A 23,799-nucleotide genomic window follows, 5' to 3' on the forward strand; every position below is an offset into this window, starting at 1 on the left:
CTCAGAATAAGAAGAATGCATGTTGTTCCTAGTCAAATTGCAACAGAACTTTATAGTAAAAAAGTCTACACATGCTTCTCATCAAATTACTGCACAACTTGCTTACAAATTATCCATTTGGTCACTAATGTTTTATGTATACATCGAAATGTTAACTCGGACACCTAATTCATTACTCATTTAAGCTAGCAAATATAATTAGTGAACCTGTTTTTATACTTTGATTCTAAAACAAATCATTTCAACCCGAGTATATTCTATAAATCACATTCCTTAACTTATTTATGTCATTTAGTCAGAATTAAACATAAACTCTTTTTTTCACACTCCAGTTCCTCATAAGGCTACATTAGTCATTACTCATTAGTAAATTCACAGTTTGACTTTGTTTAGTCAAAATGACCAGAAGATGCATACATTAACCAACACTCCTGAACTGCATCATTCAAAGATCACTAATTTCTATGACTATCTTGTTCTTCGCGTTTCATGGTAAGTATCCAACCCATTTATCAAAACTCTAGAACTCGTCACTGATTGAAGGCTGTTTACTTCTTCTCTCCTTATAATATCTTTCATAAGCCGGTTTCGTTCTTAAAGAAAGAAGAAAACTCGAAACCAAACCCAATAAAGAAACACATCCCCGTAATATAAACGTCTGGTAATAACATTTTCGACCGATACACACCGTTGATCCTTCTTCATCTTCTGAGCTCCTGATGTGGTCATCATAAACCAGAGATGCAGTAACACTGTATATAAATGATCCTAACGGGATGTTGGTTATAAGAATATTATGATTAATCCTCGACCTTTCTGAACCAAAAAGCTCGGAAGTGATTGTAACAGCTGTTGACACTAAGAACCCAGAGCAGACTCCTATCAAACCGGTAGCCACACGTAAAACAGTCAATCCGTCTGATACTATTAGCAGAACAAAAGCAAAAGGCATCGGCACGAGTTCAAGCGATAGCCTCCCGGTCCGAGTACTATACATTCCTGTATAAGTCTGGTGGTAAAAGCAGGCAACCAAATCTGCAGCACCCGAAAGAAGACGCCCAAAAAACGAGCATGTAGAATAAGTCGTAACAAATGGTTTGGTCATGGAAATGTATCCAAGTGACTGCACAAGCCCTAAATTTATACTGTAAACGAGCCCGATAGTGCCCCCACAAAAATACGCGATATAATAAAGCCAAAAATCACACCGAGACACAAGATTTGTAGCACTATGTTCCTCACAAGCACTGTTAACTGATCCTGTTCGATTATTTCATTAAAACTGCAACCACCACGTGAACTCGTGTCAACCACAGGTGTAATACATTCTTCAGAGAACTCTTCATGATGTTCAAATTCAACCAAATTGCAACTCGGGCCTTTAACGGGCTGTTGTTTAAAACAATAAGCCCGGTGCACTTTCTTTATAAGATAAAGGAATGACATGATATATATGTTTTGTGACTTTAGATCTAAGAAGAAGAGATGAAGGCCCGTAGCAGCTGCTAATATGTACAAACAGACGAATATATGTGCATCGTCTTTGATGACTGTTTCATCTGTTTGATGGTTTTCAGAGCCCGGTTGTTGGAGGATCGGGCCTAGTGCTGCTATGGCTACAATGAAAGGGACAATGGCGTTTAGAAGAAGGTAAGACGTGCTTTTATCATTTGGGAATATTTTGGTGGTGAGGAGGTTTTATAAAGCCGCGGTTACTCCATTGTAACTAACACTTAAAGATACTGCAAGCGGCCATTTTTCGGGAAAGTTGTTTATGCTTACAACGAAGCAGACTGTGTTATACCAGGGGATGCTGCCACCAGCTGACATCGCCGCCGAAAGACGTTGCCGCAGCTGTTGACCAACCACCGCCGTGCTGCTGCCGCTGTCCAGCCACCGCGCCTCCGCCGTGCAGCTAATGCCGGCTGCCTCCGTGCACTGCCACCACCGGTCCCATTCGTGTTGTCACCTAGCGAAGTTAGTCGCTGTCCAGCCACCGCGCCTCCGCCGTGCAGCTAATGCCGGCTGCCTCCGTGCACTGCCACCACCGGTCCCGTTCGTGTTGTCACCTAGCGAAGTTAGTTATGTGGTGTCTCAACTGGTTATTCATTAACCGAGGTAAAATTAAATATTGTCGGTATTTAGTTTGGTTGTTTTGTTTTTGTACTCGTATTGTTTGTAACTAGATCCTGTATGGTTCCATAAAGTGATGATTACTCGTTTATTTATTCTGCCGCATTCATAATAATTTTAATCAGATTAATAATTATGAAACTTTTATTAAAACCGGGTTTAACCGATAAACCGTTAACTGATCACCACTTAAACCCAACCAAATAAATATCCGCAAAGTATGAAGATTGAAGTACAATTTAAAATTAGTTGTCTTTTAATATCCACTAGTATTAAGACCCCCCTCCCCCCCCCCCCCCCCCCCGGCGTTGCGGGGGGTGTGAAACCGTAGCTCTCGTGAGTTAATCGAATCTTCTCGATTTTGATCATCATGTCTTTCTTCTCAATTTTGATCTTCATAGCTTTGAATAATGAGTAATTAAAAGTTTTTCTTCTCAATTTTGATCTTCATAGCTTTAAATAATGAGTAATTAAAAGTTTTCGACGTTGGATTTTTGTTGGTCACATATTCTAAAATAGCATACTATGTACCCTTTACTATATTAGTAGAACCAATATGCAACTTTAGAGATTCAAATGTAGCCCTTTTTGTCTTATGTTTAACTAAGATATAAGCCAAGATACAGGCAAACACGTTGGTATGTGGGCCACCTCAAAAAATGATTCAACGAAAGACCGAATTGTACAATCTAATGCGAACATCCACTCCAAATGTCAGTTTCTGTTGTAGTGCTAAAAACTCGGTTCGCTATGAACTTTGGCACCTCAGTCTTTCAGTACTATAATATTTTAACTACATTGTTGTGGCAAATAAATAGTTAAAATATATAGAGCTCTTGATCTTTTAAGCCAATAATTATGAAAACTTTTGAAACCAATAATTATATATAAAATAACAAATCAAGGAAAATTAAGATGCAACCTATGACTTGCTCCTGATTCACCAAACTTGCACCTGCATTGCATAATAAAATATAATTTTTTTTATTTTTAATATATATAAGCAAGTAAGCAATTGATAAAAGAAATAAAGTTTACCAAATTCTCAAAAGGGTGTTCCATGCAGGTTTGTGTCTCGTAAACCTCCCTGCACGTTGTAGCGAACTGTCGTTTGACCAACAACCTTCATTTAGTTTTTAGATTATAAATCTCAAGGATAAAAATTTCAGCTTAATTCCTAATGTTTATCTTATCGGGCAAGTCACAATATCCTGGCTCTTTGTTGTGCTTTGTCCCTCAAATCCGAGCATTTCTGCTAAATACTTTTAGTTCGCTGCAAAGAATAACAATTAATTAGAAAAAAACATGAGTTAAAAGATAATGGGACACTTAAGTGAATAAAAGAAGAAACCTTACTTATTACAACTATGATCATTGTTGAATACACACCCCAGCCCTTCAAAGATACATATAAACACATACCCAATTAGTAGCAGAACTTGCAGTAAGTATTAACCTCAACAATTCAGCCCTTTAGTCTTCTTAAAATAACGTTTTTGTGATGCTGCCAATCAGCCCTACAAACATAGTGAAAAGATACTGCAGTTACATAGTTATGAATTCTCAAAATTATTACAACACTGATATCGTACAGAAATGTTGCTAAAAAGATAATTTGACAGTTGCTCGACAATATATCTGGAAAAACAGTCCTTAGGTTGCAATATATGAGATGCACAACTTTAAAATAATACTTTGAACCTAATAAAAAAGTTTTTCAGATGTAAATTAAATTACTTGAGGCTAAGAGAAATCGCGGCTACAACATAGGTTGCCAAACCAAATAGCGGACCATCATCATAGCCCAAAAAGCATAAACAACATAAAGCACCAACCTATAGGCTCAGAGACATAATTCCTCATTGCCATTGTGAACAAAGCACGGTTCAGTGTCGCCATGCAAGTAGCTGACCACCTATCATCGCCGACTAAAAGAGAGAAAGTAACTGAATCTTGCGATTCCATAATCAGAGATCACAATGTTGGTCGCAAATCTCAAAACTGAACTGTTGACTTATGAAAGTCAAACTTCCACAATACTTAAAATCCAACAGAGTATACATTAGCAGTTGATTTATTTGCTACTACACATTAGTATGCATTATTAGCCCATGCGACAGAGACCACCGGAACGCCGCTGCCTAGGGTATCGTAGCACACACCGACAACTGCAGGTAAACCATCTCCCAACCAACAACAAAATCACCACTAAAATAAACAGTAAGAGGCCACCGGACCACCACCACTACTTAGGGTTTCAAAAGGCCGCCTGGCAACAACGTTAGTCAACCACCATCCCACACTCTTCTGCCACCAGAAATTGAAAACGTGAGACTGGTGAATAACAAACCCAAGAAAAAGACAGGCGTAAAGCCATAGAAACGTGAAAGAGCGCAACTTGAAAGAAAATGTGCAACGGAAAATGCAATACATACAACCGTTTGAAGCATAATTCTAACAAATAAACATCGAAAAGTAGAGTGATAAACCAACACCGCTACCTAGGGTTTGGAAACAGAACCCGGCAACAGTGTTGGTCAACCACCCCCCCCCCCCCCCCAACGAAACATCGGAAACACCGCCACGCCGCCGCCACATAACTGACCACTGGGCAGCCGTCGTCAACAGACGACCAGGCATTTCCATATTCATCCGTGTGTCCACACCAAAAGGCCGCCGGATCAAGGTACAGCACAACGAAACCCTTAATCAAGGTGACTAGGTCGTTCAAACAACCGATTCGTTACTTGTTTATTTCATTGAAACCAATATTAGTTTTTCAAATGATAGGTCTAAAAGTATTTATAACTAGCCAACAGACTCCTCACCTTACAACATAAATATTATAGAGTTAAGGGTTGGATTTAAAATTCATGAGTTGTGAATATTGCCTTATTGGTCATTTTAATTTTATGAATATGATTTTAATGTTATTGTGTTAACTTAATCTTGTAAATGTTATTAACTTTCTACAAGTTAGGAGATGCAGGCCGAGCGCATGCCGTTAATTAAGTTGAATAGTATTTCGTGTTTTCGGTTTAAACATTCAAATTGGGCCTTATATGAATAAAATCAACACCTCAAGAAGTTAAAAGTAGCTAGAATCATTTATTTTTAAATTAATAATATATGGATCATCTAAACTCTAAAACAGATGACTTAACTTTAACGGGTCTAAATGCCGGCCTAGCTTATCATACCCACCCGGCACACCCATTGTTTGTTGCTGCTACCTACTCGGCTGCTCGCCGTTGTCGACCTCACAATCCCCGCTTATGTTGTCACGATGTTCGATGCCACCGTACAGTGGCGGAGCCACACTATCACCACCAAGTTCGGCCGAACCCGGTTCTTTTTCGGTTTTATATATAACCTATAGTGTTAAATTAACGAGCGAACCCATTCTTTTTCAGCGAGCGAACCCATTATCATTTTAAAAAAAATATATTCGAACCCATTGATTATAAAAAGTTTAGTCAATAAACAAATAAAAACATCGGTCACCGACTCAGCAACTAGTCTACTTTTTTCTTCGTCGTTTGGCTCAAGGCAACCATCGCCAACAACTAATACCTGTTGGTCTATCGTTTGAGAAGTGTTTTCCTTCAACGAAGCATGTGTCAGATTTGCATAATCATTTGGGTGACGATTTTATAAATGATGCTTGTATTTGTTGTATTGAGAATGAGTTCCTTTTCAAAGCCAGGATTGAAGATATTTTTCAAAACATGAAAACACGTAAGAGAAAATTATAATATGCAATATCTTTATATTTAATGAGTTTGTATTGTATTGAATGTTAACGATATATTTTTGTTATAATAGCGATATTGAATTTTATTTATCTAACCGAATGATCAACCCAACCCGACCAGACCCATTCGGGAGCGAAAACTTTGATACCGGAAAAAAATCAAGCATCGAAAATTCCAAACCCATAGGAAAAAGTTTCTAGCTCTGCCACTACCATCGTAGTCGCCACCTCCACCGTCTCGAACACCGACACTGCTTACTGCAGCCCTCAACCACCGTAGTCATTCAATCCAAGTTCTTTTGGTAAATACTCATTTCAGCCCGATCTAAATTGATAATGATTGAAAATCAGGAAGATAAGCCAAGCTTCCCCGTTGCCAGTGGCGAAGTTTGGACTAAGACACCGGGGGCGGACTCAAAATGTAATTAAAAAAGTTATAAACGCGGGGGCCGGGCTCAAATTTTCGACCGAAAGCGGCTTAATTTAGAATACGTATAACAAATAACGGGTGAAAAACAGGTAGATTTACATTACTGCGCAAAAAAAGGGGGTCCGGGCTTAAATTTTCGGCCGAAAACAGCTTAATTTATACTACGTATAACAAATTTCAGATGAAAAACGGGTAAATTCACACTACCAGCGCAAAAAAACGGGGGCCGGGCTTAACTTTTCGGTCAAAAACGGCTTAATTTACACTATGTATAACAAATTTAAGATGAAAAACGGGTAAATTTACACTATTACGCGAAAAACAGGGGGGGCGGGCCCCTCCGGGCCCTCACTATACTTCGCCACTGCCGGCCGATGCTAATGTTTTAATTGCTCCCATGCATGAGCAACTTAAACACTTCTCTTCTCGTTTTAATCCAAACTCATTGAGCTCTGTACGTACGTATCCATTTTGACCCGTTACATAACTGATACCACCATCTGCTGTTCAAAATTAAGAAAAACATGCATACGACCACCCGCCCTGTTCACTTTGTCAAGCTTTTCAGGGTGTCACTCGGTAAAATTACTAATAAAAAATGATTTAATATATATAATATTCTATATGCATTAATATTACTAAATCACTGTTATGTAATCCTATCCTTGAAAGGGAAATCCCAAGAAAAATATATTGATATCACGTGTACGTTGGGTTTATTTGTTTCATCTTTACAATGACTTTAGAATTTGGCACACCGTTTACACTCTTACAGTACAGTACCATATCATTTAGACGTAAGACATCCGGCATCTTTAAACCCAAACTTTTGTATACTATTATTAGACAAAAAATGATTGTTCATGCGTGATTAGTTATATACTTGTGTGTATAATAATTTGTTATCAGTTTATTCATCAATTATGGTTAAAATTTATTATTTTTTAAAAAACTAAAATATTTTACAACTGTAGCTAACATAAATATAAATACTAAAAACACACATTCATGATTCATGTATGCATGTAATAAATGTTTTTTAAATATAATTTAATTAAGCTGTAAAATACTAGAACTTATTGTATTTTGAATGGGAACTCTAAGAACTTTGGGATGCCGTGTGAGGTGGAGTGTGACCACCCGTTACTTGAAGAGACTTTGATATGATAATAGTCTTTGATTTAAACAGTAAAAAATATTATTTCCTGCTAGTTTTGCAATATAAATCAGCTTCGATGTATGCATGCTCATCATCACTTCAATGGCATTCAAAATCCTTATCCTTTTAGCTTTCCGGGTGCTTGGTGTTCAGTCCGTCTTGGAAGCTGATGAAGCAAATGCTATGAAACATTTCAAGAACTCGATCACAGATGACCCGACTGGTGCACTCCTGAACTGGAATGCTGAACCCACCCACCACTGCAACTGGACTGGAATCCAATGCCATAATACCACCACACTTGTCATTTCTATTTCAATTCCAGAAGCACGCCTCAAAGGCCAAATATCTCCCTTTCTTGGTAACCTTTCCGGACTTCAGCTTCTAAATTTATCTTTTAATTCATTCACCGGCAACATTCCATTCCAATTGGGATATTGTACACACCTTTCCGAACTGATTTTGGCTTTCAATTCCCTCGCTGGCCAGATTCCATCAGAACTAGGGAGACTTAAGAATCTGCAGACACTAAGCCTGGGAAACAATTCCATCACTGGAATCATTCCAGATAGCTTGTGTAACTGCACTTCTTTGCTAGTACTTGCACTTGGTCCCAACAAAATTAACGGCACAATTCCAGACAAAATCGGTGATTTGCCCAGTCTTCAGGTTCTTTGGGCTTTTAATAATATTTTAGAAGGGTCGATTCCAACTTCTATTGGTAAACTGAAAAATTTAATATCACTTGCTTTGAACCAAAACCAACTTTTTGGTATCATTCCTAGAGAGATTGGGAATTTGTCCAGGTTACAACATCTTTACTTGTGGCAAAATTCTCTCTCTGGCCCAATTCCAACTTCCATTGGAAATTTAAAAGAGCTACAAGATATTGATTTTAGCCAAAACCAACTTTCTGGTATCATTCCTAGAGAGATTGGGAATTTTTCCAGTTTACAAATTCTTTCCTTGTGGCAAAATTCCCTTTGTGTCCCGATTCCAACTTCCATTGGAAATTTGAAAGAGTTACAAGATCTTGAATTGACCCAAAACCAACTTTCTGGTATCATTCCTAGAGAGATTGGGAATTTGTCCAATTTACAATTTCTTTACTTACATCAAAATCCACTCTCTGGCCCGATTCTGACTTCAATTGGAAATTTGAAAGAGCTTCTAAGTCTTGGCTTGAAAAAAAACCAATTTTCAGGCACCATTCCTTCAGAAATCTCAAACCTTTCTTCAAGGCCAGGTCCCTGATAAAATCTATGATCTTAAACAGTTGACTCACCTCTATATGAGGAACAATAAATTTGAGGGTCCGAGTCTAAATTCTGTTTAAAAGCTCCAGATGCTTTCTAAGTTGGATCTAAGTGGAAACAGGTTTAACGAGTCAATTGGGGACAGTCTGACAAAATTGAATCGGCTTATGTGGATTGACCTGTCGCACAACTTGCTCACTGGATCGATTTCAGGCCAGTGACTGCAAGTATGAAGAATATACAGGTATGCCTCAATTTCTCAAACAATTTTTTAACAGGAAATATCCCAAGTGAGTTTGGGATGATGGAGATAGTGCAAACCATTGATATCTCAAACAATAATCTGTCAGGAGGTATTTCTGTAACGATCCAGAACTGTAGAAACTTGCAAAGTCTTGATCTGTCAGGAAACCAACTTACTGGTACCTTCTCTGATGAAATATTCCCTACTCTTGGCGTTCTTTCCTACATAAAATTCTCAAGAAATCAGTTGGAAGGAGAGATCCCAGAAAGCATCGCGAATCTCACACTTCTTACTTCACTTGATCTTTCACAAAACAAATTCAATGGCATGATTCCTGATAATTTTGCCTACAGTTTGGCATTAAAACACCTCAACCTCTCCTTCAATCACCTCGAAGGACGTGTTCCCGATAAGGGACTTTTCAAAAACTCTAGTGCAGTAGGATTACTTGGAAACCCTTCTTTGTGTGTTGCAAACGGAACCAAATCATGCACCTATCATTCACATCAAATATCAAGAAAAGTCATAATTCTTGCAATATTGCTCGGATCTCTAGCTTTGCTTCTTGTATTATTTTTGGCTGGTTTATATTATTGCTATGTTCAAAAACCAAAAGTTATATCCGGGGACAAAGTACTAGAATTCACCCGAGGGTGCACTTTCGAAAGTTTGAAAGAAAAGAACCGGAAGATGCTACTAATGGATTCGGTGAAAGTAACATTCTTGGTACAAGCAGTTTAAGCACGGTGTACAAGGGTAGACTAACGGATGGAAGGTTGATAGCGGTAAAATATCTGAATTTCAGAGACTTTTCAACAAAATCCGATAAGAGCTTCTACAAAGAAATGAGCACGTTAGCAAAACTGAGGCATAGAAATCTAGTGAAAGTGGTTAAAGTAGGAAACTAAAGGCTTTGGTTCTTGAATACATGGAAAATGGTAATCTGGACAAGATTATACATGATTCTGGGATTGATCGATCAAGATGGAATCTTCTGGAGAGAGTTAATCTGTTGGTTTCAGTTTCTAGAGGACTCGTTTATTTACATTCGGGCTATGATTTCCCGATAGTTCATCAGAAGGATGGAGGCAATGTTTCTTCTGCATCAGCATTTCAAGGCACCATTGGTTATTTGGCACCAGGTAATGCATTACCAGCTCTCTTTTTAGATAACATTTTACCTAAAAGTTTACACTAATGCATTTCTTTTCCGTAAGAGTTTGCGTATATGCGAAAAGTGACAACCAAAGTAGATGTATTTAGCTTTGGAATTATATTGATGGAATTTTTGACCGGAAAAAGACCAACAGGACTCACCGAAGACGAGGGACCTTTGCCACAATTGATAGAGCACACACTTTCAAATGAAATCGGTGAGCTGATTGAAATTGTGGATCCAGTATTGGCTTCCGATTTCCCCACAAAACACGGTGTTATAAAACAGATTCTTCAGTTGGCTTTATCCTGCACTCGAGCGGATCCAGAAGATCGACCAGACATGAACGAGATCTTATCCTCACTTACCAAGATCAGCAAGAAAATGTAGTTATAACTCGTATATGAGTTATTAATTGCAAGTTTTATTTCAAGATTGTAGCAGTTTCATATTTGTCTATGTGCATGACTTCTATTTAAGCAAAATGGCATAGAGTATTTACTTTGACCATTTTGCCCTTAAACCAATCTATGAATTTAACTCTTTATTTTTATCCTCTCTTTCACTTCCTATATTTTGGTCTCAGAATAAGAAGAATGAATGTTGTTCCTATGTACTCTCAAATTGCAACAAAGCTTTATAGTATAAAAAATCTACACATGCTTCTCATCAAATTACAGCGCAACTTGCAATCAAAAGTTCAGCAATTTATTACTATGCAAGTGTCGAATTGAGCAAGCCTGGACAACTAAATAAAAAATCTTGATTTTTTTAAATAACAAACAATGCTTGCAAATTATCCATTTGGTCACTAATGTGTTTTTTGTATACATAGGAATGTTAACTCGAGCTAGCTCGGACAACAAAGAAAACTTATTGGTTATTTGCTTAGCAATAAACATTTCTAACAGATCGAACCATTTAAATGAACTAAATCATGAAGTAGGTCAGTCTGAGATTAATAAACCTCGATACAAGATTTTCTGTTAGAAAAACCGAGTTTTTCCTGTCTAGTTAACAGTTTCAAAATCAGAAGAATCCTTATCGTTTTAACCTTAAAAATCATTTCCACTTCAAAGATTTGAACCCCATGATGACTTGTATTACCAAAAAAAACGAGGGAGATTTATACTGTTAAACCAAACCAATTTGGCTAGTCTGACCAGACCATCTGGTTTGGTTTGTTGTTTTCTTGATACCGTATTTGACTTGTGGCCATAACTTACATCATAACCGTCCAAAATATATCGTATACACCCCTTAACTATAGTTTCAATTCCTGTCTAGGGGTGACCCGTCCGCCACTACCACACTACAAACCACCACCATAGCCTGTATCCGCTGATACCTCCGCCCGTCTACACTAGCAAATACAACCCAAGTCTACAATGAGTCTGCATATTAATACATTGATTCTACATAAAGCAAACACAGCGAGTGAATCAAAGTAACACTGTATATCAATGATCCTAATGGGATGTTGGTTATAAGGCTAAGGGTAATGGGGCTTGGTTGAGCCCCAAGTGAGCCAAGCAAAACCCGACACGTAGGCGTTGATGTGGCACAGGATCAAGCCCCTCAACCAAGCCCCAGAGGATGTAGTGGTCCAGGTGATCAGGGGCTTGATCCAGTTATTTATTTATTTATTTTAAATATTAATTTTAATATTAACATTAATATTCTTCTTCTTCACCTCCAGCGAAACATACACACAGATCACACCACCACCGATCACCGGACCACCACCACCACAGATCACACCACCGCCACCTATCACCGGACCACCACCACCACCACAGATCACACTCCTCTCTCTCTCTCTCTCTAAAAACATACACACACTCCTCTCTCACTCTCTTTTGCGCCCCGCGGTTCCAGCCACGGGGCCAACCGCGCCCCGGCTCACCTGAGGGGTGTAGCGGTGTTCGCGAGCCACGTAGGCGGCCGCGCCCCCGTTCAACCCCCATTACCCTCGGTGTAAGAATGTTAGATCGTCGCCGGTGTACGCCAGAGAGTAGGCGGGATCTCCGCCGTTGGATCTCTAGACAGCTGGGTATATGGCCCCACTTTATATGTACATAACCGTAATATATATAATAGTATATTTATTTGAGTTGAATATTTTATTAAAGTTGAATATTTTATTGAAGTCGTAACATGAAGGAACGAGACGAGTGTGTTTCTAACCTATATATATTAGTATGTATTTCGTTTGAATAGTTACCGAAATTATTTGAATATGGAGCATTCTCATTTAACTCATCAAATTTTTTGTGAGTGTTTTCATATAAAGATTTATTTAGGGTGTTGTAAGTGGAGAGAGAGAAAAAACATTAATTTTTTTATATATTTGAAATGTTTCTATAGTACCTTATAAATTTTTTAATATTTATTGAAAGTGATTGTGAGTTAATGAGAAAGAAAAGATATTAATAAATATATAAAATAGTATTATTTAATTAAAAAATGGAAACAAAATATAATGATTTTTAGTTTATTTTTAGATTTAAAGGTATAGGATTGAATATGAATGCTTTAGAATACTCCTATTTGATTTTTTTATAGTATTAATTAAAAGCTACATTTTCAATGGCAAATATCTTACTTTCCTCCTGTTCGGCCAAAACTACACTTTCAAAGTTCTATGGGAGTATGGGCCTATGTTGAGGTGCATAAATAGGGTTTTTCAAATAATTGGGTTCAGGTATGGAACCGGATTCAGGTATGGTCGGGTATTAGAAAATCGGGTACTAGCAAGTCCATGTATTGTCTTTAAAATCATACCCTATGTATCGGGTTCGGGTATAGAAAGGGTATTATAAAACCGGGTATTTGAATACCCTATTTCCGGGTATTGGAAAGACCCTAGTTTCGGTATTTTTTTTGCTTTTTTTCATGTATTTTTTGGATTTATATTGGATTTTTAAGGGGTTGCACTATCTTTCGGATATATATTATTTATAGGGTAATATCGGGTATGGATTGGGTATCTGAAAAACCCGGTTTCGGGTATTTGTAAAACCCGGTTCGGGTATGGAACCTGCTCGGGTTTCGGGTGTTACCGGATACAAATCGGGTCTGGTTTCGGGTACGAGTTTTGGTACTGAAATGCATACCCTATTCGTACCCTACGGGTAGGATCGAGTACGGGTTCGGGTATTGAAAACCCGGGTATAATACTGGTTGCGGGTATTTTTATCGATTCTGGTTCCGGGTTCGGGTTTTTTGTGCACCTCTAGGCCTATGGGGGTATCTAATTAAGAAATTTATTTACAATGCATATAATGTAATCCCCAATTTAGGACATAGTAATAAAAATTCAGATCTCCGTTTTTGGCAAGCGGTAGGGGGTTTGGGTTTTCATTAGAGATTCAGGTTTGATTTCCACTTGTGGCACTTTTTATAGTTATTGATAATGAATGATTTAAACTAAACTTTGCGAAGTTGTCAACTCGAATTCTAGGCCCACTCGGGTTTAAGCCTATCGTGTGTTACGTTAAAAAATTATGCTCTTGTGGTGGCACAACGATTTTCAAGTGGCAGCCAGCAGTATATTATTCCTGGGGAATGCCCAAGCCAAAATCTGAAACCAGCTTGGACCGGTTAAGACACATAATCTAGCTAGCGTGGGGCAACGGGGCTCTCCAAATTAGAGAGTGTGGTGTTGTAACACATATGAAAGTCGTCATTCTAATAATAAATAAAGATTTAGATACATTTGGCAAAAAAAAAACGGTCACATACTTGCATTGTTCCCGAATCTAAGACCATCCACGTTAGTGTCCTGACTCCTAACCCAACCTTTCAATAAAAAAAATAATCTCTCTTTTTCACATATACAAACCCAACTCAATTCAATTTTTTACACATATTTATAATCTAACCTAACCCAATCTGAGTTTTGTTAAATAAATGTAGGGTATGGAGTAGAGGTTCACAAAAAAACTCGAACCCGGAAAAAAAAACTGGAACCGATTTTTTTATACCCCGGTATTACCCGACCCTACCCGTAGGGTACGAATATGATACGCATTTCGGTACCCGAACCGGACTCGATGTGTACCCGGTAATAACCAAAAACCCGAACCGGTTCCATACCCGGAATCGGGGTTTTCCAATACCCGAACCCGCAAATACCCGATCTGTACCTAAAAATACCTTAAAATACCCCTAAAAGTGCAGCATCTTAAAAAATCCAATTTATACCCGGAAAAAAGCAAAAAAAACCCAAAAATAGGGTTTTTTCAATACCTGAAAATAGGGTATTTAAATACCCGGTTTTATAATACATGGTTCTATACCCAACCCCGAATCTGATGCATAGGGTATGCTTTTTAGAGACAATACACGGACCCGAACCCGACCCGGTTATTACCAATAACCAATTTTTCAGTACCCGGTCATACCCGAAACCGGGTATTTGAAAAACCCGATGTGTGCACCTCTTGTATGGAGGTTATCTTTTATTGTATTATAAAAACTAGTTTTTATCTATCGCGTTGCCGAGACAGTTGGTATATATTCATATACACGTCCTGTCGCGTTCTGACGGGCATTAATGCGGATTTAATTGGTATGTGTTAAGTTCGTTAAGATACCGACAATAAATTTAAAAAATAATATGTACGTTAACATGGAAACAGGAGCGACGGCCGTATAACTAAAAATCAACATGTTAAAAGTGTTGTCTATATCGACTAAGTTCGTGATGGTACCAGAATTAAAAACAAAATAAAAAACTCGTCAAATTCACATATGAAAAGGTTAAAATATTTATAACAATGTTTATCCTATCAATAAGACGTTGGTAAACCCGAGCATTACAATGACGAGTCTATGCGATTCGGTCAGTATCGGTTACGTTCGATATAGTCTAAACAATGTTGGTAACACCCAATTGTGAATATATCACGTGTACGTTGGGTCTATATGTTTCAGCTTTACCATATCATGTTAGACAAGAAAGAATATAATTAGTGGACTTTGGGTAGTTTTCCATTATATATTTAGTGATCGATAGTGGGTTTAGTGCTTCATCCATTATATGTACATGATCAGTACATCCCATTGTTATTTCCATTAAGCTATAATATCACTAAACGTGTGATTTTTATTAACTGAAACTGAAGAAACACTAACCGGACCCCGGGCAGATTATGGGTAACCTGGGGGTTAGATAGCTGTTTCCCACGAGGGGTTAGACCCAGGGAAGATGGTTCTTCTGATAACCTGCAAAACAGACACCGTGAGCTCGTCACTGAGAAGGGGGGGTTCCTCCTTGTGACCACCCTCCGGCGTGAGAATCAGACTAGATTGCTCTTTAAATATAAATGTATATTAAGAGATTGCTAGAGCAGATATCATGTATAATATGATGATAATATGTTAAGATGAGATGATCATACCATTTGTGGTATTTATAGCCGGAGGTAGGTTTCCAAGGAGGTGTGAATAGTATTCCTGTTCAACCAACAGTGGCCTACGCACGTGCCATGCTAGTAGTTGGTGAGTAGGCAGCGGCTGATAGTGACCAGACCTGCTGTGTACTATTCCTTTTTCACCAACTACAGGCTAGGCACGTGGTATGTCAGGAGTTGGTGAGTAGGTAGCGGCTAATAGTGACATACAGTACAGGAGCATGCTGCTCGCCATACTGTTGTCAATGAGCTGTCGTATCTTTGGACAGATCTTTTGCCCATACCTCGTCAGGTACAGTAAAAGATCCTCAGTATCGTACGGACTGGCTCATTTGGGCGGGAGTATTCCCCCTCCCGCCTTTGTGCGGGAATGTTCCCGGCTTGCTCATTCCTTCTTCAGGTGACTGCTGAATTATTATGAGAGTTAAGCCTTGTGCGTGTAGCCATGCTGCGCGGGTGGCCTTCCCTGATGGCCGGTATCCGTAACTGCGGGAACAGGCGGAGTACCTGAAAACCATTGGTAGGCGTTTCCTGCGGGGACAGCTTTCGTACCGCACGTGAGGACGTCACGTCTCTGAGCGTGGTGGGTCCTGCTGATCCAGTTGGTTTTTGCGCAGACGTTCCTTTAGTTTAGTCTTGCGGGTTCAACCGCGCAGACGTCCGTTAAGGAGTCTTGCGGGTTGAACTGCGCAGACGTCTCTTCAAGGTGAGTCTGTGAGTCCAACTGGGCTCTGCTGGGACCTACCTCTTCAAGTCCCCCCAGTCCAATGTTATTCTCATGAATGTTTAATAAAGTGAGGTGAACTTTTGGACTTAAGCAAAGGGTTTTTGAAAAGGGTTTAGTTTTAAGGTTTTCCATGGGGATTCTTCCCACGGAAGTCCTAATGTCACGCAGAATTTCCCACTGTTCTGCTTGATCTTTGGGTATGATGCGGGTAGGTCTGTAACCTCCTCGCAAGTCAGGAGCGTTGAGTACCTCTTGTGTAGATTCTCCATGAGGTTTTGGTAGTTTTGAACATAGTGATCAATTATGTTAAAACCACCAATTCCATCTTGAAGTTTCAAACAATCTAGTTCTCGACGTTCCCGCTATGCGGGGATGTTATTCCCGTGTGCGCAAGCATGGCCCAGAAGATCCTTCTTGGTTTCATTTCCCTGCGGAGTGCTAGGTATGTGAAGGGTTTCGCCTTGACACTGTACCCGCAACCGTCTTATAGTTACTTTACTCCCAAGGTATTCCTGGCGTCAATTCCCTGCAGGTGCTAGGTATGTGAAGGGTTTTGCCTTAACACTGTACCCGCACCCGTCTTATAGTTACTTGGTTGCCGAGGTATGCCTGGCGTCAATTCCCTGCAGGTGCTAGGTATGTGAAGGGTTTTGCCTTAACACTGTACCCGCACCCGTCTTATAGTTACTTGGTTGCCGAGGTATTTTTGGCTTCAATTCCCTGCGGGTGCTAAGTATGTGAAGGGTTTTGCCTTGACACTGTACCCGCACCCGTCTTATAGTTACTTGGTTGCCGAGGTAAGGGGTATATTCCCGCTTACTTTTGAATCTTTTTGAATTTTTTTGAAATTTTGAAGAGTTGGTGAAAGGATAAGAACAGTCCAAACCTCTGAAACGTCGTGCGACGGTTTCTTCTGACTGTGTCAGGACGTGCAGGAAGTTATGGTGACGTGACAGTACATGGTCATTCCAGACGCTTTTTCAGGCGCGTGGGCGCGATTTCTCGGGCGCGTGGCCGCGAAATTAATGGTACTCGTCCTTTCAACAGCTGTTGCCAGCTTGCTTTTTGCCACGTGTCATAGTTTCATTGCACCTTCGATTTCTCTCTCTTCCGCATTAAATTCATCGCATTAATTGCGATTAGTATATAAAGGGGGAGAGGGCTCTTTGTAATCCACACTTTTCACTTTTCTCTTCATCTTCTAAACGATTTCCGGCGAATACTCACATTTTCAGGCAAGCATTCTCTTGAAATCGTTTTCTTTCATCTTCAAGATGTCTTCACGTGATCTCGAGTCTACAGCCGATGACAAGAGTACTGCTGGCGAGTGCCAGTGTGCTCTGCCTGGCGATCTGTATCAGTACATCGTCAGGAAGTTCATGCTCGAGTCTCTCGAGCCTGAGTTTCCTGAACCCCACCAGACGGTGTACGATGCCCCCAGAGGCAAGATCGGGGTTTATGCTGCATTCTTTGTCTATGGGAATCTTAGGTTCCCATTGACGAAGTTTGTTTACCGTGTCCTTGAGAGGCACGGTGTGCACCTGACCGAGGTGCATCCGATGGCGATTGCCAAGGTTCGCCACTTCGAGTGGGTGTGCCGGATTCTGGGCATTGAGCCCTTCGTCGACCGCCTGATGACCTTCTATACTTGGAGGTGCATCCAGGGGTGGTATACGTTGATAACCCGGATAAAGGGTTTGAAGATTTGCGCGACCGAGCGCAGTCTTCGCTCGTGGAAGCGGGAGTTCTTCTACATCTCCGCTCGCGCCATCCCCCTTGCCATGAAATTTAAGAACGGGCAAGCACTTCCCAGCCTTCACGCCTCCAACTACCAGGAGGCGGAATGGTTTGCGAAGATATCCTGAGTCCAATCTCCGGTTTACCGGTTTGCGGAGTCCGGTATGGTGATGCTGGGGATGAGCCGAGTGTGGAAGGCTGCGGATGCGCAAAAGATCCCAATCGTCCTCGAATACGGTTCGAACTCTGTTCCTTACGGTATGCTTTGTTTCCTTTTGTTGATTTAGAATTTCTTCTAACTTCTTTCCTGTTTATTTCAGAGGGGAACGACTTGACGTCGCTCCTGTACCCGCGGGAGGCTGACGGTCCCGCTCGGATGGGTACTCGCGCTCTAGACGAGAACGAGTTGCCCATCCTAGAACAAACGGCGGATCGGTTCGTGGAGGTCTATCCGCTAGGCCATGAGATCCTTAGCGCCAGGCGGCCAGGTAAGGCGCTATTCGACCCTCGACCCCTCAATGTTGAAACCTCTGCTGGAATTCCTCTAATCGTATGTTCTGATGAGGAATCCGCAGATGGTCCTCCGTTGGTGCGGAAGAAGAAGGCTGCCGGCGGGAAGGGGAAGGAGAAGGTGGCCTCCACTGCCGATCCGGTGCCTCGGTCTGACTCGGAGACCGAGAGCGAAGAGGTGGCGGGGAATCCCGGTGGTGATAAGATCACCATTCCGGAGGCTGTGACAACTGTCACCGAAGAGCCCAGGATGACAACGGTGACCGGCGTGAAGAGGCCGGCTCCATCGGGTTCATCCCCGCCCGTCCGCACTTTCAGGCTCAAGAAAACCCATAAGTACAATTTCCTTTAGCTTTTAACTTCATATTTTAATATCATTTAACACTTATCTTCTTTGTGCAGGCGTGGATGTTGACGCATTCCAGGGTGGAGCGCAGAGGAGTACCTCCCCGCCAATGACGGTAGGCCCGGTCAGCCTATCTGAGGCGACGACCCAGGCGCCTGCGCCTGCTTCCGCTGGTTCAGTTGCTCACTCCTTTGAGCCGACTGTTCCAGCTGTGATGACGTCACCGCCGGCTGTGAGTGCTATTTTTACCGCATCTTTCACCGAGCCGGCGGTTACTTTTGTTGCGGATTCCGCGGCGGCGACCGCGGCGGCTTCTACCATGCCTCCGTCATCGGCAACGACGGCCGATCCGTCAGGTATGCATGGGGCTTTTCGCCAACCTCTGCCTCCTTCCCATCTGCCTGACCTTTTGGATGGATTTCCCTTGGGTTCAGGTGATGGGTTTGGCGGCTATCGGCCTGTAATTGACCCTACAGGTGCGTAGGGTTCTTTTGGCCCATTTTATATATATTTTTTCTTTATCTTTTCCTAACTGCTTTATGTTTTTTGCAGTGTCGGATTCCAATGAAGTGTATGTTCCACGATGGAACATTCGCCGAGGAACAACCATTCGCACCCCTGTGGAGTGCGTGGAATGGGCTCGTCACGCTGCTCCCAGTGGTGCGTTGGGGGAAGCCATGGCTAGCTACCAGGAGGGTAGGCTAACCAATGAGCTTCGGGTTCTCCTGGCCCGGATGCAGCCGCGCGTCGAGCTGCTTTGTCGTGAAAACGATAAGTTAAAAGCAGCTCGCCTTAAAGAAGTGGCTCAGGAGCGGGCTGTCCGGGAGGAGAACCAAAGGCTTTCCGCAGTGGCTGCGGAAAAGGAGAAGGCCTTCAAGGCCCTCGAGGTTGAAGTTCAGGCTCGACTCGAGGCCCGTTCCAAGGCTGCCCAAGCTGTTAATGATCAGCTTCGGCTGGCTAAGGAAACTGCAAGGAACGCAACCGAGAGGGCCACCAAGGCTGAAGCTGTTGCTGAGCCTCTACGCGTGGAGAATGAAGAGCTTAAAGCCAAATTAAAGGCTCTCCAGCAGGCTCATGATGCCTTGGCGATGGAAGACGCCAAAAAGCTCCAGGAGATCTTGGACCAGAGGGGGGTGCTTGACCATACTGAGCGGAATCTAAAGGGCATCGAAGAGGCTGCGGCTAAAGAAGTGTTGCTTGCCAACCTCAACAAGAGTGAAGCCGAACGCGCCCGTAACGAAGCTCAAGCTGCCCTCCAAGAAGCTCTGGTTGCCAAGGAATGGCTTCTTCGAGAAGCGTTGTCTCAGGTATGCTTTTCATTTCTTTAAGCTTTTCTTTGTAGATAGAAAAGGTTCTGATACTTGTATATTTTCTTGTAGGTTGTGCATCGGGTCTTTGCTGAGACCTCTTATGACGATGCTATGAGCGCAGCCCTCAACGCTTCTAACGAGGATGGGGAAAAGGCCGGCTTCCTGCTTGGTCTAGGGTTCGTTGAGAAAGGCATCTCGCCTTCCAACTTCCCTTTGTATAATGTTGATACTGAAGCTGTTTACGACCAAGCAGTGAATCAGTATGCCGCCTTCCCGCATCCGGTGGTGGAGAAGGTGAACCAAGTTGCTGCTGCTGATGATGGGCTAGCTATCCTTAAAGCTTTCCTTGAACTGCCACGATCTACTGATGGTGCTGGTCCAAGTGGAAGTGGCTCTGAAGCCTGATCCTGAAGATCCCTTCCCACTGCTAGGATAGATTTAGCTTGTATAGATTTATTTTCTTGTAGGCGGGTAGTTACCCGGCCATTCTTGTAATGAATCATTGTGAAATATAAATCTTTTTGCGGCTAAGACCGCTACTTTCGTTGGGTTCCTTGCTTTGTAAACGTTGTATGACTTGCATACTTTAGTTTAAATTAGCAATTTTCCAAGTGTTTAGAATAAGTTAACCTTTGAACGTGGTAGATAATAGGTGTGAAGTTTTGCTTCCTCTTTCGTGATTGTGCGGGTAGGACCGTCACTTGCACTTAGTAGGATGGCTAAACTTTACCATCTGACCTGCGTGTAGGTTTTCCTCATCTTTTGAGGATAAGTTAACCTTTGAACGTGGTAGATAATAGGTGTGAAGTTTTGCTTCCTCTTTCGTGATTGTGCGGGTAGGACCGTCACTTGCACTTAGTAGGATGGCTAAACTTTACCTATATCTGACCTGCGTGTAGGTTTTCCTCATCTTTTGAGGATAAGTTAACCTTTGAACGTGGTAGATAATAGGTGTGAAGTTTTGCTTCCTCTTTCGTGATTGTGCGGGTAGGACCGTCACTTGCACTTAGTAGGATGGCTAAACTTTACCTATATCTGACCTGCGTGTAGGTTTTCCTCATCCTTTTTTTGAAATTTCTAAGTGTTTAGGATAAGTTAACCTTTGAACGTGGTAGATAATAGGTGTGAAGTTTTGCTTCCTCTTTCGTGATTGTGCGGGTAGGACCGTCACTTGCACTTAGTAGGATGGCTAAACTTTACCTATATCTGACCTGCGTGTAGGTTTTCCTCATCTTTTTGTTAGAAATTCTCTGTTTTGAATAACCGTTCGACGCGCAGTTGTTAATAGGTTAGTGTTCAGTTTCCTCTCATGATTCATGCGGATAGACCGGCACTTTCATTTAATGGGATAACTGAACTTTTCCCCTTCAACTGACCTGCGTGAAGGTTTGTCGTTTTTTGGGTTTATGCGGGTTTTACCGCCTTCCCCACGCAACGACTTTCCACGTATTTATGCGGTGAAAGCCGGCATATCCGTGTTGAATAAATTAACCGTTCGACGCGCGGTTGTTAATAGGTTAGTGTTCAGTTTCCTCTATCATGATTCATGCGGATAGACCGGCACTTTTATTTAGTGGGATAACTGAACTTTTCCCCTTCAACTGACTTGCGTGAAGGTTTGTCGTTTTTTGGGTTTATGCGGGTTTTGCCGCCTTCCCCACGCAACGACTTTCACACTTATGTATGCGGTGAAAACCGGCATCAGTGTTGATAGTTCATAAAGTATAAATGTAAAATCATTAGCGTCGATGTTTTAAGGAGAATCATTTCCATTAGAAGTGGCTCTTGGCCTTTTCTTTACAAATTTGGAATTGATTTACATGCAAACTGCGTAATTGAGCTCCCTTCCATGTTGGGATGGGAGTGCCATCGAGCCGATACACACCTGGTTCGGGATCTCGTTCTTTACGCAGCATGTAGTCTCCACATTGAAGCTGGAATTTTATTCGTGTTTTCCCCAGCTGGGGTTCTACACGCATCAGCCTGCTCAGCGTTCATTGCGCCACGAGGTGCGCGAGCGTCCCATCTCTGACAAATGCTTCGACCATGTCCTTTACGTCTATGCATTCTTCGGTGTTGTGGCCTTTTGTCCTGTGAAAGTCACAGTATTTACTCCGATCAGCATTGTGACGATGTCGGATTATTTGAGGCTTTGGCCATGGGAGCTCCTCAGTAGCGAATATCTCGGTGACGCTTTTGGTGAGCGGCGTCCATCTGGAGTTCTTGTTTGACTGTACGTTATCCCTTCCGCCTAACCGATGCTGCAAGCCGGATGAGGTGTCAAAGTTTACCCTTGACTGCCAAATGCCTAGCTTCCGCTTTTTGTTTAATCGGGCGGTAAGGACGTTGTCTTCTCTTGTTTTCTGGGTGTCGAGGTTTGTGCTCTGTGGGAGATCTCTACCCAGTTGCTTCTCCGTTTCCGCAAAGCGTTTAGCTGCTGTCATGATGGCATCCCATGTGGATGGCATGCCATCTTTACCCGTTAAGGTGCGGATGAGCTCTGGGTCGTTCGCGCCCTGGATAAAGGCAGCGCGAACAAGATCTTCGCTGATATTACCCAGACTTAGCTTCTTCGAATTGAAGCGAGTGATGAAGTCTAGCAAAGATTCATCTTTTTCTCGAATGCACTTAAGGATTGTCCATTGCTCCTCGGTATACTTTCTTTGCTGGCTGAAGTGTTGGCTAAACTTGTGTTGGAAGTCCGCCCAATCATAAATGTGGTGGACCGGTAAACGGTCAAACCACGCTCTAGCCGCTCCAACCAGTGTCATCTGGAACATATAACACCACGTGGGTTCCGTCCATCTATTGACGGTTGCCCCCGCTATGAATCTGTTCAAATGATCATCTGGGTCGGATATACCATCATATGTGCCTATGCTGGACATTTGTTTGGCACTTTTTGGGGCAATTGCTTCTGCAATGTCCCTTGCAAATTTGGACGTTCCTGCATTTGCAACATTTGGTCTGAATGTTTTGGAGAAGTCACGTGGACTTCCACCTGTGTTTTTTGGTTTGAAGGCTTCTCCAAAATGCCTTCTTGGTTGGGAGTCCGTTTCCTTACGCTTCCCTTTTGCCCTATGGCGAGGGTTCGCGTCGGGGCCGGACTCCTCCGAGTCATCGTCCAAGTATTCTTCGAATTCGTCAGCCTGTTGGACGGAACGCAAGCGTTCGTCCAACTCAGCTTGGAATTCCTTCTGACGTGCCTCCGCCCATGCCTTAACTTCATCGAGTGTTTGGCGGGGGAGTCTTGTTCGTTTCTCTAACTGGGTATCGGTGAATCCCAGTGAGCGATTATTTACTGCACTTGCCCCAGCTTGGGTAACTGGGGTAGTGTTCGTAAGATTTACTTCACTTGCCCCGGCTTGGGTAACCGGGGTAGTGTTTGTAAAAACTGTGTAGCCGGTATTCCCCCCAGTAGCTGGGGTTGTGGTTACCGGAGTTTCTTTAACCATCTTTCCAGAAGTTTGAAAAAACTGGAGAAAAATGAAGTTCTAGCTTTTATGCACGGATGGCGCCAATGAAGAAACACTAACCGGACCCCGGGCAGATTATGGGTAACCTGGGGGTTAGATAGCTGTTTCCCACGAGGGGTTAGACCCAGGGAAGATGGTTATTCT

At 41.9% G+C, this 23,799-nt stretch overlaps 2 pseudogenes; one reads left to right on the plus strand and one right to left on the minus strand.

Moving 5' to 3' along the window:
* Window positions 1-507: 507 nt before the first annotated feature.
* On the minus strand, window positions 508-1,830 carry LOC143630663 (protein NUCLEAR FUSION DEFECTIVE 4 pseudogene; annotated as a pseudogene).
* Window positions 1,831-9,904: 8,074 nt separating this feature from the next.
* Window positions 9,905-10,522, plus strand: LOC143630664 (LRR receptor-like serine/threonine-protein kinase FLS2 pseudogene; annotated as a pseudogene).
* The last annotated feature ends 13,277 nt before the right edge of the window (window positions 10,523-23,799 follow it).

The sequence above is a fragment of the Bidens hawaiensis genome, unplaced genomic scaffold (genome assembly GCF_021521415.1).
Source record: "Bidens hawaiensis isolate Kalapana, Puna unplaced genomic scaffold, B.hawaiensis_p1.1 tig00005780_1, whole genome shotgun sequence".
Lineage (NCBI taxonomy): Eukaryota > Viridiplantae > Streptophyta > Magnoliopsida > Asterales > Asteraceae > Bidens > Bidens hawaiensis.